At 40.9% G+C, this 16716-nt stretch overlaps 1 protein-coding gene across 1 annotated transcript in view; it reads left to right on the top strand.

The window, feature by feature from the left end:
- LOC122794677 (disintegrin and metalloproteinase domain-containing protein 33-like) overlaps window positions 1–16716 on the top strand; it is a 2280125-nt gene that overhangs the window by 1511937 nt on the left and 751472 nt on the right. The gene's annotated exons all lie outside the window — the stretch shown is intronic.

Raw genomic sequence — 16716 nt, 5'->3', positions numbered from 1 at the left:
GCTTCAACTCTGTTCTAGTTTCTTTTTGTTTTGTTTTTTTTGCCTGTTTTTTTTCCCTAGTACTTTGTATAGAGGATTAAAGCTCTGAGTTGTTAATGAGTTGCTCCTACAAACAAAAGGGTAAAGGGTCTGATTAATTCCACTTCCATTTGCCTATTTGACTCTGAGCAAGTAAGTTGACCAGACAATGCTCCCACACTGTCCAGTGGGCTTATGTTAATAACAGATAAAATAAGATACATTCAGCAGATCTTCATTCAGTGCTCCCTGCCAGCAACCTTTTCTGACACATCTATGATTCTGCTCCCCCAGTTTCTTTAGCTGGTGAGTGACCAAGCAATGCCTTGAGGTGAACCTAATCAAAACAGGCCATGATTAGAGATATTCAATCTGATAATCCCACACCATGGAATGGGGACAGTGACTGTAATAGTGATATAAATAAATATAACAGTGCCTTCATTTCTACATTTAATAGCTCAAGTAGGAAAATAAATGATGTCTTGGTGAAGAACTTGCAGGTGTTGAAATATGACAGGGAGATTAGGGGTAAAATTAGTGATGAACCAGTTACTATTTACCAGAGAGGTAATAATTTAAAGGATTTGTTTGAGAAAAATATTGGGTCCGTTGTGGATGGACAGATGAAGAAATGGGGGTTTTGTTATTACTGTGTGCACATTTTGGAGATAGGTGAAATTACAATTAATAGTTATAAATTTAAACCAGCTGGTAAGTTTACGTGTAATACAGATAAAGTGGTGTATTGTGCTTTGTGTATGTCTTGAACATGTTTCTATATTATGAAAACAGAATGAAAATTTAGGAGCCATATTTATGAGTACTTAGGGATATTAAAATTAAGAAGGACACAAGTGCTCTGTCTCAACGTTGTGTTGAATTTGAGAATCATATTTTTAAATTTTTTGTATTAGAAACCCTTAAAGTTAGTGACAGTGGTGGGGCATGGCCTCTGCTACTTGAAAAATGAGAGTTGGTGTGGCAACTTAGGCGTAGTGCTATGCATTGTACAGGTTTAAAGGAACAGGATTCTTTAACCAGTGTTTTAAAACTTAAAGCTTTGGTGAGATGATTTTTTTTTTTTTTGGGGGGGGGGGACTTGTTTAACAAAACCGTAAAAAATAGAAGAATGCTACTTATATTAAAAACACTTCTCAAACTAATAGAAAAAATACACGGACGCTAAGCTGTTATTGAGCTTTCTTTCTTATTAGGTAAAATATCTTCTTCTGAATACAGTGAATGTAATGGTAACATTTTAAAATATGAAACACATTCTATATACAGTGGACAGTAACCAATAACACTATTCTAGAGTGAATTATTATAACCAATCAACAATAACAATTAGTTATGTACTCACCATAACGTTAGATGTATGTGGTCCATCTCGCCTACATTCTTAACTGATGGGTTCGGAGCCACTCGGCCGCTATTTACTAGCTCAAAGTCTCTGATTGGCTGGGCTAGCCCTAGTATCCCAAGATGCACCACGCCCAAGCCCCAGATCTTGTTTGCCAATAATATAACAGAGTGACATAGAAATAGAAATAACACAAGCAGGAAGAGAGAAAAAATAACATCCTCAGAAGGGTCTAAGAACATAATCTCCTCCAAGTCCAACAGGTCGGGGGATGGTGGGCGGGTACGTAAGAATGTAAGCGAGATGGACCACATACATCTAACGTTATGGTGAGTACATAACTAATTGATGTAATGTGGTCCTATCTCGCCACATTCTTAACTGATGGGACAGCGTCCCTAGCACCTACATTCTGGGAGGCTCACTGCCAATACTCCTGAGCACCGTGGAACCAAAGAAAGCCCAGTCTCTAGACACCACATCAAGCTTGTAATGAGAAACAAAGGTGTGAGGAGAGGACCAGATGGCCGCAGCACAGATGTCATCCAAGGAGAGCCTAGCATGATAAGCTACTGATGCAGCCATAGCCCTGGTAGAATGAGCCTTAACTGGGAAAGGTAAATCTCTGCCTGCTAATGCATAAATAAAGGAGATACAGTCCTTAATCCATTTAGCAATAGTACCTTTAGTCACAGGGCTACCATTCTTGTTCTCTGAAAAGGACACAAACAATTGATCCGATTTCCTGTGGGGTTGTGTCCTGTGCAAATAAAACCATAGTTGTCTATGAATATCCAACTGGTGGAATTTGAATTCCGCTTCATTTGAAAAGTTTGGAAAGAAAACTGGTAACTCAATGGATTGGTGAAGACAAAGGGTAGAAGATACCTTAGGAAGGAAGGAGGGGTTGAGTCTCAAGGAAACCTTTTCCTTATGGAAGACCAAATAAGGGGGCTTTATGGAAAGGGCCTGAAGCTCCAATACCCTCTTGGCTGAAGTAATGGTGACCAGAAAGGCCGTCTTCCAAGACAAATATTTTAATTCACAAGTGTCAGCCGGTTCAAAGGGGGCAGAAGTTAAGGTTTGAAGCACCAAGCTTAAATCCCAAGGTAAAACTGGTTGTGACAATGGCGGACGGAGTAACTAGGCTCCTTTCAGGAAGGCTTTACAGAGTTTATGGCCCATAAGGGAAGGCTCATGTGAGACATGAAAGTTAGAAATGGCCGCCAGCTGTACCTTAATAGTGGAGGTAGCGGAACCCTGTTTGAAGAGCATAGCCAAAAAATCTAATACTGCCGACAAGGGAGCTATGAAGGGATCTAGATTGTGTGCTTCAGCCCAGATAGCAAATCTTTTCCATTTGCTAGAGAATAGTTTTTTGGTAGACGACTTGTAGGAGGACGACAGAATATGCAAACCTCAGGTGAAAAGGAATGTAGTCTAACTAAGGAAGGAAGTGGAGCAGCCAAGCTGTCAACCTGAGGGTTCGTAGGGATGGATGGAACTGACCCGACTGATGAGTCAATAGGTCTGGTGCTGGTTCCAGGGTCCAAGGGCCGTCCACTGTATACTTCTGAAGAAAAGGGAACCAAACTTGACTAGGCCAGTATGGTGCGATAAGAATCATCTTGCTTCCCAAGGAAGTTGCCTTCTGAATCACTCTTGATAATAGAGGGAACAGAGGGAAGGCATAGAGCAGACCTGGGGGCTAATCGTGGACTAGAGCGTCCCTGGGTGGCTCCCCCGGGGGGGGGGGGGGATCAGAGTGAAGTACCTGCTGCACTTGGCATTGAGGGGGCTGGCAAACAGGTCGCAGCAAGGTTGACCCCACCTGGAGAAGATCTGAGTTGCAACTCGGTTGTTCAAGGACCACTTGTGAGGCATCAGAATAGCTCTGCTTAGCCTGTCTGCTATCACATTGGACTTCCCCGGAATATGCGTTGCTACTATAAAGCATTGTGAAGACACCGCCCAGTTCCACACTCTCATGGCCTCTCTGCAAAGGGGATAGGACCTGGTTCCACCCTGCTTGTTTAGGTACCACACGACTGACATGCTGTTGGAAAGAATAGCAATCGTCCCCTTGGGAAGAGAGCTCTGAAGTGCTTGCAATGCTAGAAGCACTGCTCTCATTTCCAGGACATTGATGTGAAAATGTACCTCGTGATCTTGCCATGTGCCTTGGACCGTTCTGCCCAGATAATGGCCACCCTAACCTATCTGGGAAGCGTCCGTGGTCACCGTGGCGGTAGGAGACAGGGGGGGTCAGAGGTCTCCCTATGTCTAGATTGGATGACTGAAGCCACCAACATAGGTCTTGTCAGCATTGTTCCATGATGAGAATGGGATAAGACAGAGGAAACTCCTGAAAGGACCACTGGACTGAGACCAGCCACTGGAGGATCCGCATATGTAGCCTGGCTAGCGGTACTAGCATGATGGTAGCCACCATGGACCCTAGTAATTGAAGAGCAAGTCTGACTTGGACTTTCTTGAGGGGTAGTAAGGCTAACACTTGAGCCTGTAGCACTTTGATTCTTTCTGTTGGAAGAAAGGCTCTCATTTGGACGGAGTCTAGCTCTGCGCCGATAAATGTAACACACTGTGATGGTCGCAACACAGATTTTTCCCAGTTGAAGGTAATCCCTAGTTATTGGCCCAATGTGATGGTAGCCCTCGTGGCTTGAACGAGTAGATGCCTGGAGGGGGCAGTGAGAGGCCAGTTGTCCAGATAAGGAAAAACCTGGAATCCTTGACGTCTCAAGTGAGCTGTCACCACTGCTAAGCATTTGGTAAACACCCTGGGGGCTGTGGTGAGACTAAAAGGCAGAGCACGAAACTGGTAGTGACTGGCTCCCAGCCGGAAGTGTAGGTGACTCCTGGATGCCTTGTTTATCTTGATGTGGTAATAGGTATCCTTGAGATCGATGGAGCACATCCATACTCCTTTTTCCAATAAGGGGAAAATGGACTGAAGAGTGACCATTCGGAACTTGGACTTCAGTACAAATCGGTTTAAACAGCTGAGGTCCACAATGGGCCTCAGGTCCCCTGTTCTTTTTGGTACCAAAAATAATCTTGACTAAGTTCCTGATCCGATCTGCTCTGAGGGGACTGGTTGGATGACTCCTTTTTCCAGCAGCTTCGAAACCTCTAGCTCTGCTTGATCCATTTGACTGGGTGGAACGGTTGGGATTATTCTGGATAGGGGAGGGAGTGTAAGAAAGGGAATGGTGTAACCTCCGGTAATTATTCGGAGCACCCATTGATCCTGAGTGATACTTTCCCAGGCTTGAGGATGCCTCGAAAAATGGCCCCCGACTGGCTTCGGAGTAGCACAGTCGGGCAGTCCCTCAGGGACGTTGGTAGGAGGAGCCACGAAACGATTCACGGTCTCCTGAGTTGCGGGGGGCCTCCTCTGCCTCTAGGGTGGTGCCTTTCAGAATAATTCCCCCCTCCTCTGCCCCTGGAGGGGGGGGGTCACCCCATGATCGACAGGGAAAGATTTCTGAGATTTCCTGAACCACATCTTGCCTCCCCTCCGTGCCTTGGGATAAGGCCTAGAGGGAGGCAAGAAACGGGCCCCTATGGCAGACAAAGTCTTACCCTCCTGCTCACATCTGGTGAGAGTGTCTTTCACTTTGGATCCAAAGAGGGAGGACCCATCGAAGGGGGCATCTATGAAGGAAGACTTGAAGGCTTCCGCGAAGTGACACAGGCGCATCCAGGCTTGCCTCCTGAGGGCTACGCCTGAGCTAGCTGCCCTACCTGACCCTTCGGCTGCATAGGATATGAGCCTCATGGATGAATTGACAATAGAGGAAAGGGTAGACAGCTGGGCGTTGAAAGTCTGATTCAGTGCCTCAGGCAAGTGTATCTCCCAATTCGTTAAGGAGATCTCTTTGGAGTCTAGTGAAGTGGCAAAGATAGTTCAACAACCGCAAAGTAAAGGTTGCTGAAGACAGGGTACGCTTCCCATACAGATCCATACTCCTGGACTCCTTGTTAGGAGGATGAATGGAAACAGAAGCTTCTGCAACTTCTTGCTGAGTGGCAGATGCCACCACCATGGCATCTACAGGAACTCCTTTAGTTAGGAACTCTTTCTCCGGGGGTGCCGACAGAAACTTGTTTGGGTGGCTGGGCACAGGTTCCACGGAGTCAGGGTGTTCCCACACCCTTCAACAAATAAGGTCTAACAATTCGTCGAAGGGCAGAGAAACCCAGGAGGCAGAAGGTCGGGCTCTGAAGGCTTTGAGGAGGACTGACTCATTCTCAGATGGGGATTTAGAAGGCCAGTCGCCTCTCTGCCTTAAAATCTCCAGAATATCGGAGAATGAGACCTCATTGGAGGGCGACTTAGGGGACCCCTCTGCGTCACTGAGGTCGGTATCAGAAGTGATGGACTCATTTGGGGAGTCAACATGCTTCCTCTTGCACGACTTTTTTCTGGGAGGATCCACAGGCGAGGAATCTGAAGGGCCCTCAAAAGGCTGGGGACCACACATGGAAATATCCTCAGGCCTTCGAGCCCCGCTGTCCACTGATAAGGAAGCGTCAGAGGCTCCAGCCGCAGTGCTGAGGGAAGGAGTGGCTGATTCGAGTGAAGTCACTGAAGACCTGGCCAGTGTGCTCCTCATGGCCTCGAATGCAGGTCCACCGGAATCCGAGGATCGACCCGTCTCCGAAACCACAATTGAAGAAGGGGTTCCCCTAGCAGAGGCACCAAGAGGGAGACTCGGAGCCGAGGGATGAAGCCCCGATGTATCCCCCTCGGGTCCCATCGAGGAAACCCAAGTGCCAAAACCAGAATATGGAATCGAACAGGTTGGAGCCGAGGTCAGAGCAGATAGGCTTAACGGGGGTATCGGAGCCAACCCCAGGACCCCAATTGACGCAGAACACCCCGGCTCCGACGACACAGGAGTGCTCGGAGGAGGAATAGTCGGAACTGACAAGAGGGAAGGCTCCAGAGCCGACTGGGCTGGAGCGGAAAATAACCTGGCTAATACAGGCGCCTGAAGGAGCTTCTGCACCACCCTGTCCACATCCAAATCAGACCTGGAAGACCTGGAGGACACAGAAGGTGGTCGAAATCTCTTACCCAGAGGATCCAAGGTTAGGCTAGGAGAAAGGCTCCGAATCGGTTCCAAGAGGATTGGAGCCGAAGCCGGCTCCAGTGTCATAGAAACCTCCTGCGGCGCCCATAACAATGGAACTAAGGAGGTCGACTCAAGACACAGAAATCCCTTCCTTCGGCTCCGAAGCCAATGGAGCCGAGGAAGGTGGAGCAGTCTTCATTATTTTCTCTGATGGCTCCGATGAACCAGACGGAGCCAGAGATCTCTTTTTTGGTTTAGACTTAGACTTCCCACTAGAGGAAGACGACTCCAAAGCTTCTTCAAAGGCAGGTTTGACAAGGCCCCTGAGAATCAATTTATTTTTCCTCTCTTGCAAGACTCTAGAGCTAAAAGAGTGACACACACTACAAGATTCTTGCAAATGAATAGCGCCCAAACAATACACACAGATGTCATGGTCGTCCGTTAAGGACATTTTATAAGAACATTTGGCGCACTTTTTGAAGCCAGAAGGCTTATGCTCTTTCTGATCTTTGCCTCACATGGCAATACAATAAAGCACATACACAAAGTAAGGAAGGGCGGGGGAGGGACTCTAACTTGAATTCCCAACAGACTTAACAGACTGGGGGGATTCTAACTTAAACGGGCCTAGCCCGTGAAAAACAAGGTTTCTACAGAAAAACTAACTAAATAAAGTAAGGGGCGCTAACTCAAAACACCCCTACAGGTGTAACAGACACAGGAGATGCTAAGGCCCTCTAATTTAAACGGGCCTAGCCCGCCGAAAACACAAGGAATCCATAAAAACAAAAAACTGACTAAAAATAGTCGCAACTCACAGGATACACTGAACGTAGCTATAAGAACAGCTTTTGACAGAAAAATAGACAGAATAAACTAAGAAAAATAGTTTAAATAAGGTACTTAGCCACAGCCAAGCTCGAGACCACGTCTGTACTCTACGAGTGGCAAACGAGATCTGGGGGTTTGGGTGAGGTGCATCTTGGGATACTAGGGTTAGCCCAGCCAACAGAGACTTCGAGCTAGTAAATAGCGGCCGAGTCAGAGCCGATTCTCAGCTCCGAACCCATCAGTTAAGAATGTGGCGAGATAGGACCACATTACATCAAGATGTTTCAAAAAATCCGATGAACTGACAGAATATATAGTAATAGCATATCAAAAAGCAAAATTAAAGCTGAATTATGCAACTATATAAACCATATATCAAATGATAATGCATAGAATAGTTTACATATTGCATAAAAGTAGAAGTGGGTAAGGCTATGTTAGTCATACCAACAAAGAGCACATTTTATATTTATGTTTTCTTTAAGACCTGGTGATGCCTCTGCATTAAGCTGTAGCTGCCATTTCAATTCTCTAAACTAAAGATACAAATCACAATTTCCAAAGAAGGAATATATCTGTTCCAAAACAATAAATTCAAATTTGACAAAATTAGAACTTCTAACACTATGTTTAGTTAGTGCATTATTAAAATTCAAAGCACTAATGGCTTTTAAACACTCTTTAACATGCAAAAAACTGTTAAAACGAACCAGGAACAATGAGAGAAGTTCTTCTGTATGTTGAAAAATCCAAGTATTTATTATACTGTTAAAACGTTAGCGTTCGATTTAAAAGTGTATATAAGATATCCGCTTTCAGCAAAATAAGTATCTCGCCTTCCTCAGACAAACAGAATACCAATTACTATTCTAGCTTTTATACATGGTTTAAAAGTTGATAACCAATCAGCATGTAGTGCATTTCCTAATTAAGTTTTCACCATGACAACCTTAAACAAGAAAATGCTTTTACCAGTCTTACTCAACTTGACACAAATTTAAAGCACAAAAGCACATAGTTTCTTATGCTTATGCTGTTGTTTAACAATGATCTTGTATAAAGTGCAGATACTAATACTATCCAAAATTACGAACAAAGAATATAAAATATAAATAATGAATAATAAATAATGAATGATAATAAAGAACAAATGAATAATAAATAAATGAAGATAAAAAGAAATGTTGAATGTGGTACATATTACCCTTCCTTACTGCAGACTAGATGAGTGGTTACCTATTAAGAGCCAGCCACTTCAAAATACACTTAATTGATGTAACATTTATACCAGGAAAGATGTGTGCCCTCGTTTTGATTTGCCATGAAAGCTCATCCATCTCCAAGAGGATTTGCCAGGCTCCACCTCTAATGTCAGGTTCCCTATGTTCTAATATTATGTAACTGAAGGAGTGATCACCATACTCCATAATATGCCTAGCTAAGGCATTACTACTATCCTTCCTACTAATGGCATACTGATGCTCGTAGATTCTAGATTTGAATCTACGCTCAGTCTTGCCTATGTAGAAGGCTTTACAGAAATTACACTTAGCAGCATAAATGATGCCTTTAGTTTGGCAATTGTAATGGTTGTTAATCTTATAAACAATATTGTTAAGACTAATGTGGCTACAGACCTTGACATGTCGGCACTGGGCACATGTACCGCATTTAAACATGCCATGGGGTCTGTTAGAATGCTGCTTCTTTATCTTGTTTTGTAAAATACTTTTCAAGTTATTTCCTCTCCTATATGTTATTTTTGGGCCATTATTTAAACGTCTAGCTATACACTGATCTGTTCTAATTAAGTCCCAGTTTTTAAATAACACTTCCTTGATTAGCTGGTGATCTAAAGAGAAAGTGTGTAGGAAACTGATAGTATATTCTGATTTAGTCCCTAGAACAGTATCCAGTGTGTCAGTTGTTTCTAGGTTATCTTCCTGGGAGGTAGTTATCTGCCCTGAAGAATGATCCCCTAAAAGGCGAATGAAGTGACCTTGCTCTCGCTTACTAGTGACCTCATTTATAAGTTTAAAAATTAGGCTAGATGGATACCCTCTATGAACGAACATGCTCCTGAGTGTTGAACATTCAGAATGGAAATCGTGTAAGTCTGTGATCATATGGGCAGCCCTAACCAACTGTCCTTTAATTACCGCTTTCTTTTGATGAAAGGGATGGCTGCTGGTAAAATGAAGAAAAGAGTTAGAGTAGGTGGGCTTCCTGTAGATTAGGCTCTTATACCTGCTGTTATTACTATCCTTGATCAATAATACATCCAAATAATTTACTTGAATGTCACCTATACTGTATGTAAACTCTAAAAAATCAGTGTATTGTGAGATTCTGTTAATAAATGTAGGAATAAGTTCCCTATTACCTGTCCACATACAAAATATGTCATCCTGGTACCTAGTGTACAAAGTGACATATTTTTGAAATCACTCATCTTTAAAGAGCATGTTCATCTCCCAAAATGCCATCACTGCATTGGCAAATGAGCCTCCGCATGGAGAACCCATTGCCACACCTGAAGTTTGTACAAAAAAATTGGTTCTCAAACATAAAAAAGTTATTGGCCAAAACAAGCTCAAGTAGCGTCTCTATTAAGTTTATGCTGTTATGATTACTTCGTTTTCTTAACATAAATTCTCTCACCCAATTCACCCCTGTAGTTTGGGGGATGACTGTATACAGATCTTTAACATCGATTGTCAAGAAAAGGACATCCTTTGAAAAAGCTTGCTTACTTAAACTATCCAGGAAGCTCCATGAGTCCTTACATATTTGGGCCTCACTTATAATTAATGGTTTGAGAACAGAATCAATATATTTGGCACATGCATATGTGATTGATCCTCTCCCATCCACTATAGGTCTAAATTAGGAGTGTCCAACCCGCGGCCCGCGGGCCGCATGCGGCCCCCAGAGCTCTTCCATGTGGCCCGCGACCCTTAAATTGAAATTTAACTTTTTTTTCCGTGTGTTTTCACGTCCGTGTCCTTCAGCTATTCTGCACATGCGCAAAATTACTTTTTTCACGTTTTTTTTTCTTGCCAGCGTCTTTCAGCTGGTATGTGCATGCGCCAAAACACCGTTCGGTTGTTTTTTTTCATTTGCGGTGAAGGAAGGAGTGAGATCGCGGCGAAGAAGTTGGATTTATTTACACACTGACTACATTCAACATCTATTTTACAGCAGTAAAAGGTAAGCTAAGCTATAGTATATAGTACATTTTCTTTTGACGGGGAAGTGACATTTTACTGAAGCAGTTGATGTCAAACCCTGTGTAGTCGATGGTCATTTTTTACTTTACTTTTGCAGTCAGTCAGCCAATAGTTGCATACTATCAGCTGTTTTATTGTAGTTATGGAAAGCTGGAGTGGAACTGGATGTAGTTTATTTTGTTTTTCAGACCATTTGTTTCTATTGACAGTGAAAACTTGTGTGCAAAATACAGATGTTGGGTTTTCTGATTGGGTGAAGTGATGAGAAGCTAAAATTAAATATCACAAAATGGCATTTAGGCTGAAACAAACAACATGCTTATCAGTTGATTGGTTTCCTGTTACTCATGTCATATCTCACAGTTCGCTTATGGTCAGACTTGTTCTGGTTGTGTATTCTGTACATTCAGATGAATAATTTCATTTTCATGCCATCTGTGTTGATATCAATTTGGGCAAGTGCATCCTAGGAAAGAAGCGAGTCAGTTTACAGTAATTTTAAAAGTTACTAAATGAGCAAATGGTAATTTAGACATTAATGTAAACAAGACTAAGTTTGAGTATTGGCATATTACTATGTAGTATAAACAGAAACAAGAAAGTAAAATAAAAGAGCTTGAAGTTTTAATTTAAAACCATCTTAAATGTTGCAGTTGTTTAATAATTTTAAAGGTATCTGCAGATCCATTGTAAAATTTGGTTCTGATCTTTGATCACAGTATAAAAGTAGGATTTTACGGATGTAATGGTTGCATATGTTTGTTGATGACAGTCTAATTTTTGAAATACTTGAAAACGTGTCATTAAGTTATAGAAGTATTTTTGAGGTGATCTCATTAATGTATATAAAGCTTTATTTATACAGTGAATATCCATTGTTGTGTGGTTGCAGTAAATTAAGGTATACACTGAGATGGAACCAACCAAGCCATATTAAGCCAAGAGCATCACGACAAAGACAAAAAAATAAGTTAGACTGAGTGACACTCAAAACATGCTGGGACATATTTACTCTCGTAGAGGTCTAATGCGGTCTCCTGTTGAATGAGACAAAATATCTTCGTACACTTTGTAGAAAATGTTACATGAATAGTATGGAGTCATACTAGCTGCATGTGTCCCAGAGGGTCTGCTGACAGGATGTTATCAGAAAATAACACAATCGTTTTTCAGCGCTACTAGCATCTGCAACTACCCGATAAGAATAATTTATTTCGGCTATCTTTTCTTTCACCTCCTTTGTTGTCATGCAGATGAAGGGATGGTTCCCATGCCGCAAGTAGTCCTCATGTTCTGGCTATTCTAGTTTTGTGCTTCACCATTTAAAAATACGACACACATATTCAGAGCCTGGGAGCAAAGAGAATTTATACTGCAATATGCCCTGGGCCTACGCTAAAGGCATCATAAGACAAGAGCAATGCCCCCTTTAATAGGCTGAATATATTTGGGATATCAAAAGGAACTTGGAATGGTTAAGTTCCACTTTTCTTTCCTCCAGATAGTAGCAGCAGCACGGAAATCATATTTCCTTTAAGAAGGCAGAATACTCAGGTGGAAAGAAATTAATAGATAACCCCATGACGTCACTCTGCACCACAGAGGGAACAGTGGCTGTGTGTACCAGTAACATAAATAAATAAATTCACTTAATCTTCTAGGTGCGTGGATGCCGTTAAGCTGTGCTTTGCACTGTTGCAGGCAAACACATAACAGTGGTTGTTTTCATTTTAAGAGGGTTTTAGTATTATTATTGTAAATGGGCCAGCAAAATCACAGGTATAATCTCATACAAATTGAAAGGTTTGTACCTGTTAATTTTTTTTACAAATAAACTAAGATGTTAGATTTAACTGTTTTTTTTAATAAAATATTGAATTTTAGGGCAAATATTATGCATTTATTATGCATTTATTAATTTATTTATTGTTCAAATTCACTACAATACAGGCAGTGGGACGACTTTGTATTAGTCCGAGTTTATGTGATACATTGTTTTTTTGGTTTTTTTTTGGTTTTTTTTTGCTCTTCAGTTTATGTGAGAGACCTTTTTTTTTTTTTTTTTTTGGTCCTCACTTGCCGTTTGCCCCCAGACCATTTCTGTTGACTCAATGCAGCCCTTGCAACTGAAAAGGTTGGACACCCCTGGTCTAAATGGTGGGGCATGCAGCCTTTTATGCAGTTCAGGAGTGCCAAAAAAGGCTGAAATTCTAGGTGCTGCCATTGATAAATATTTATGGGTATCCATATCAATGGAACCTTCTAGGAATAAATCATTTAAAGTTTCCCTAATCTTACTATATGCTACGTTGACCTCATTCAATGTCACCTGCCTATAAGAGGGAGTTTCTAGATGTTTGAACATATAGTCAACATAGGTGCAGTGATCCATAAATACAAGACCTCCCCCTTTATCTGGTTTCATTACCCTGATGTTACATTATTTCAATAAATTAATGAAATCCTGTTCCAAAAGGGTGATATTATTGATGTATTTATGACATCTATGTGTCACATTGTTCTTAATGGCCCAGAAATCAACTTCGCACATTTTTTCAAACATGTGCAAAGTGGGGTGGAGAGGAGGGTTGTAAGAACTAGAGACTCTTAATGCATTAGTTATGGCCAAATTATTACCCATCAATAGATTCAAATTAAGCTTACGAACAAAGACTTTCAAATCAATAACAGTTTTTACAATATCCATTTTGCGACTAAGAACAAAAGATAAGTCTTTCGATAAAAAGTCTACCATGTCTTGTTGAATCTCAAGAGAAGTATAGTTGTAAATGGTAAAGTCACCACCACTGCTTTTGTGCAGGTGTGGTTCTATACCAAAATTAAAGTTATAAATTATCTCCTGCGTGGTCTCCTTTTGTTCCGCCTGTTGTTCTGCTGTGGGAGTCGATATCGGTTGTTGGTCATCGCCCTGGAATTGCCCACTTGACAAAAATCCTGTTGATTTTCATGGATTTGGGGTGCCCTGTCTTGAATGTTATGTTCTACATAATTCTGGCATTCTCGTGGGTGGGCATGTTGTTCAACTGAGCCTTCTTGAAAGTTATTGTTATTATTATTGTTGTTGGTATTAAACCTAGGGCTCCTCCTTAAAAACTGCCTTTGCTGGTTAGGAACATCAGTACTACTGTTGGAATTAGTCTGATCCAGCTCGAGGATACCTTGGCCAGGTTGTAAATTAGCATTAAGTCTCCCTGGGGCTTTATTGGAAAGTCTAGGATATGCCTGCTTATTAGCATAGTCTTTAATGTCTCTGGCTATTTTCTTCTTTTTGGTTAAGAGGAGCTTTTCAATAGTGGCATCAATGCTTGAAAATATTCTACAGTATTCATATTTATACCTCAGGAATTCTGCATCCGACTTTATTTCGTTTTCAAGTTTTTCAAGATCAATTTTAAGACTAGAAATGTCTTTAGTATAAAACAAAATAAGTGCTTGCAAGAATTCCTGACCTTGTTTATCGAATAATTCTATCAAGTCATGATAGAAAATGCTATCATCCGTCAAGCCTGCTGGGAAGCGCCATTGGCGTAACCCTTTTGGAATGATTTTATTACGGATGCATTCTTCAATGATGGTTTAAAAGTTGATAACCAATCAGCATGTAGTGCATTTTCTAATTAAGTTTTCACCATGACAACCTTGAAATGTCATAATAACAATGCAGCTGGTGGAAATGGTGAGTTGAATCACATTAATGGCACTGCTGAAACGCCTGTATCTAATGGTAATAATGCTGCAGTTCCTCAAGCTGCAGGCAGGAATAATTTCCCAACTACTAGTGGAATTATTCCAGTAATGAATAATTTTTCAGATAAAAACATTTCTTTTGGAGACATTAATAATTCTAGTACAACATTGACTGTATCCAATGAAGAAGTGAACAACAGCTTACCAAATAAAATTGAGGTTTTTGATGCAAAGCTATTCAAATGTAAAAAATTGCAATTAGAGGTGTCATATCTTGAAGAATGCATCCGTAATAAAATCATTCCAAATGGGTTACGCCAATGGCGCTTCCCGGCAGGCTTGACGGATGATAGCATTTTCTATCATGAATTGATAGAATTATTCGATAAACAAGGTCAGGAATTCTTGCAAGCACTTATTTTGTTTTATACTAAAGACATTTCTAGTCTTAAAATTGATCTTGAAAAACTTGAAAACGAAATAAAGTCGGATGCAGAATTCCTGAGGTATAAATATGAATACTGTAGAATATTTTCAAGCATTGATGCCACTATTGAAAAGCTCCTCTTAACCAAAAAGAAGAAAATAGCCAGAGACATTAAAGACTATGCTAATAAGCAGGCATATCCTAGACTTTCCAATAAAGCCCCAGGGAGACTTAATGCTAATTTACAACCTGGCCAAGGTATCCTCGAGCTGGATCAGACTAATTCCAACAGTAGTACTGATGTTCCTAACCAGCAAAGGCAGTTTTTAAGGAGGAGCCCTAGGCTTAATACCAACAACAATAATAATAACAATAACTTTCAAGAAGGTTCAGTTGAACAACATGCCCAACCACGAGAATGCCAGAATTGTGTAGAACATAACATTCAAGACAGGGCACCCCAAATCCATGAAAATCAACAGGATTTTTGTCAAGTGGGCAATTCCAGGGCGATGAAAAACAACCGATATCAACTCCCACAGCAGAACAACAGGCGGAACAAGAGGAGACCACGCAGGAGATAGTTTATAACTTTAATTTTGGTATAGAACCACACCTGCACAAAAGCAGTGGTGGTGACTTTACCATTTACAACTATACTTCTCTTGAGATTCAACAAGACATGGTAGACTTTTTATCGAAAGACTTATCTTTTGTTCCTAGTCACAAAATGGATATTGTAAAAACTGTTATTGATTTGAAAGTCTTTGTTCGTAAGCTTAATTTGAATCTATTGATGGGTAATAATTTGGCCATAACTAATGCATTAAGAATCTCTAGTTCTTACAACCCTCATCTCCACCCCACTTTGCACACGTTTGAAAAAATGTGCGAAGTTGATTTCTGGGCCATTAAGAACAATGTGACACATAGACGTCATAAATACATCAATAATATCACCTTTTTGGAACAGGATTTCATTAATTTATTGAAAGAATGTAACATCAGGGTAATGAAACCAGATAAAGGGGGAGGTCTTGTATTTATGGATCACCGCACCTATGTTGATTATATGTTCAAACATCTAGAAACTCCCTCTTATAGGCAGGTGACATTGAACGAGGTCAACATAGCATATAGTAAGATTAGGGAAACTTTAAATGATTTATTCCTAGAAGGTTCCATTGATATGGATACCCATAAATATTTATCAATGGCAGCACCTAGAATTCCAGCCTTTTTTGGCACTCCTAAACTGCATAAAAGGCTGCATGCCCCACCATTTAGACCTATAGTGGATGGGAGAGGATCGATCACATATGCATGTGCCAAATATATTGATTCTGTTCTCAAACCATTAATTATAAGTGAGGCCCAAATATGTAAGGACTCATGGAGCTTCCTGGATAGTTTAAGTAAGCAAGCCTTTTCAAAGGATGCCCTTTTCTTGACAATCGATGTTAAAGATCTGTATACAGTCATCCCCCAAACTACAGGGGTGAATTGGGTGAGAGAATTTATGTTAAGAAAACGAAGTAATCATAACAGCATAAACTTAATAGAGACGCTACTTGAGCTTGTTTTGGCCAATAACTTTTTTATGTTTGAGAACCAATTTTTTGTACAAACTTCAGTTGTGGCAATGGGTTCTCCATGCGGAGGCTCATTTGCCAATGCAGTGATGGCATTTTAGGAGACGAACATGCTCTTTAAAGATGAGTGATTTCAAAAATATGTCACTTGGTACACTAGGTACCAGGATGACATATTTTGTATGTGGACAGGTAATAGGGAACTTATCCCTACATTTATCAACAGAATTTCACAATACACTGACTTTTTAGAGCTTACATATAGTATAGGTGACATTCAAGTAAATTATTTGGATGTATTATTGATCAAGGATAGTAATAACAGCAGGTATAAGAGCCTAATCTACAGGAAGCCCACCTACTCTAACTCTTTTCTTCATTTTACCAGCAGCCATCCCTTTCATCAAAAGAAAGCGGTAATTAAAGGACAGTTGGTTAG

The sequence above is a fragment of the Protopterus annectens genome, chromosome 2.part1 (genome assembly GCF_019279795.1).
Source record: "Protopterus annectens isolate FY-2018-M chromosome 2.part1, PAN1.0, whole genome shotgun sequence".
Classification (NCBI taxonomy): Eukaryota; Metazoa; Chordata; order Ceratodontiformes; family Protopteridae; genus Protopterus; species Protopterus annectens.
This window is presented reverse-complemented; position numbering and strand designations above follow the sequence as displayed.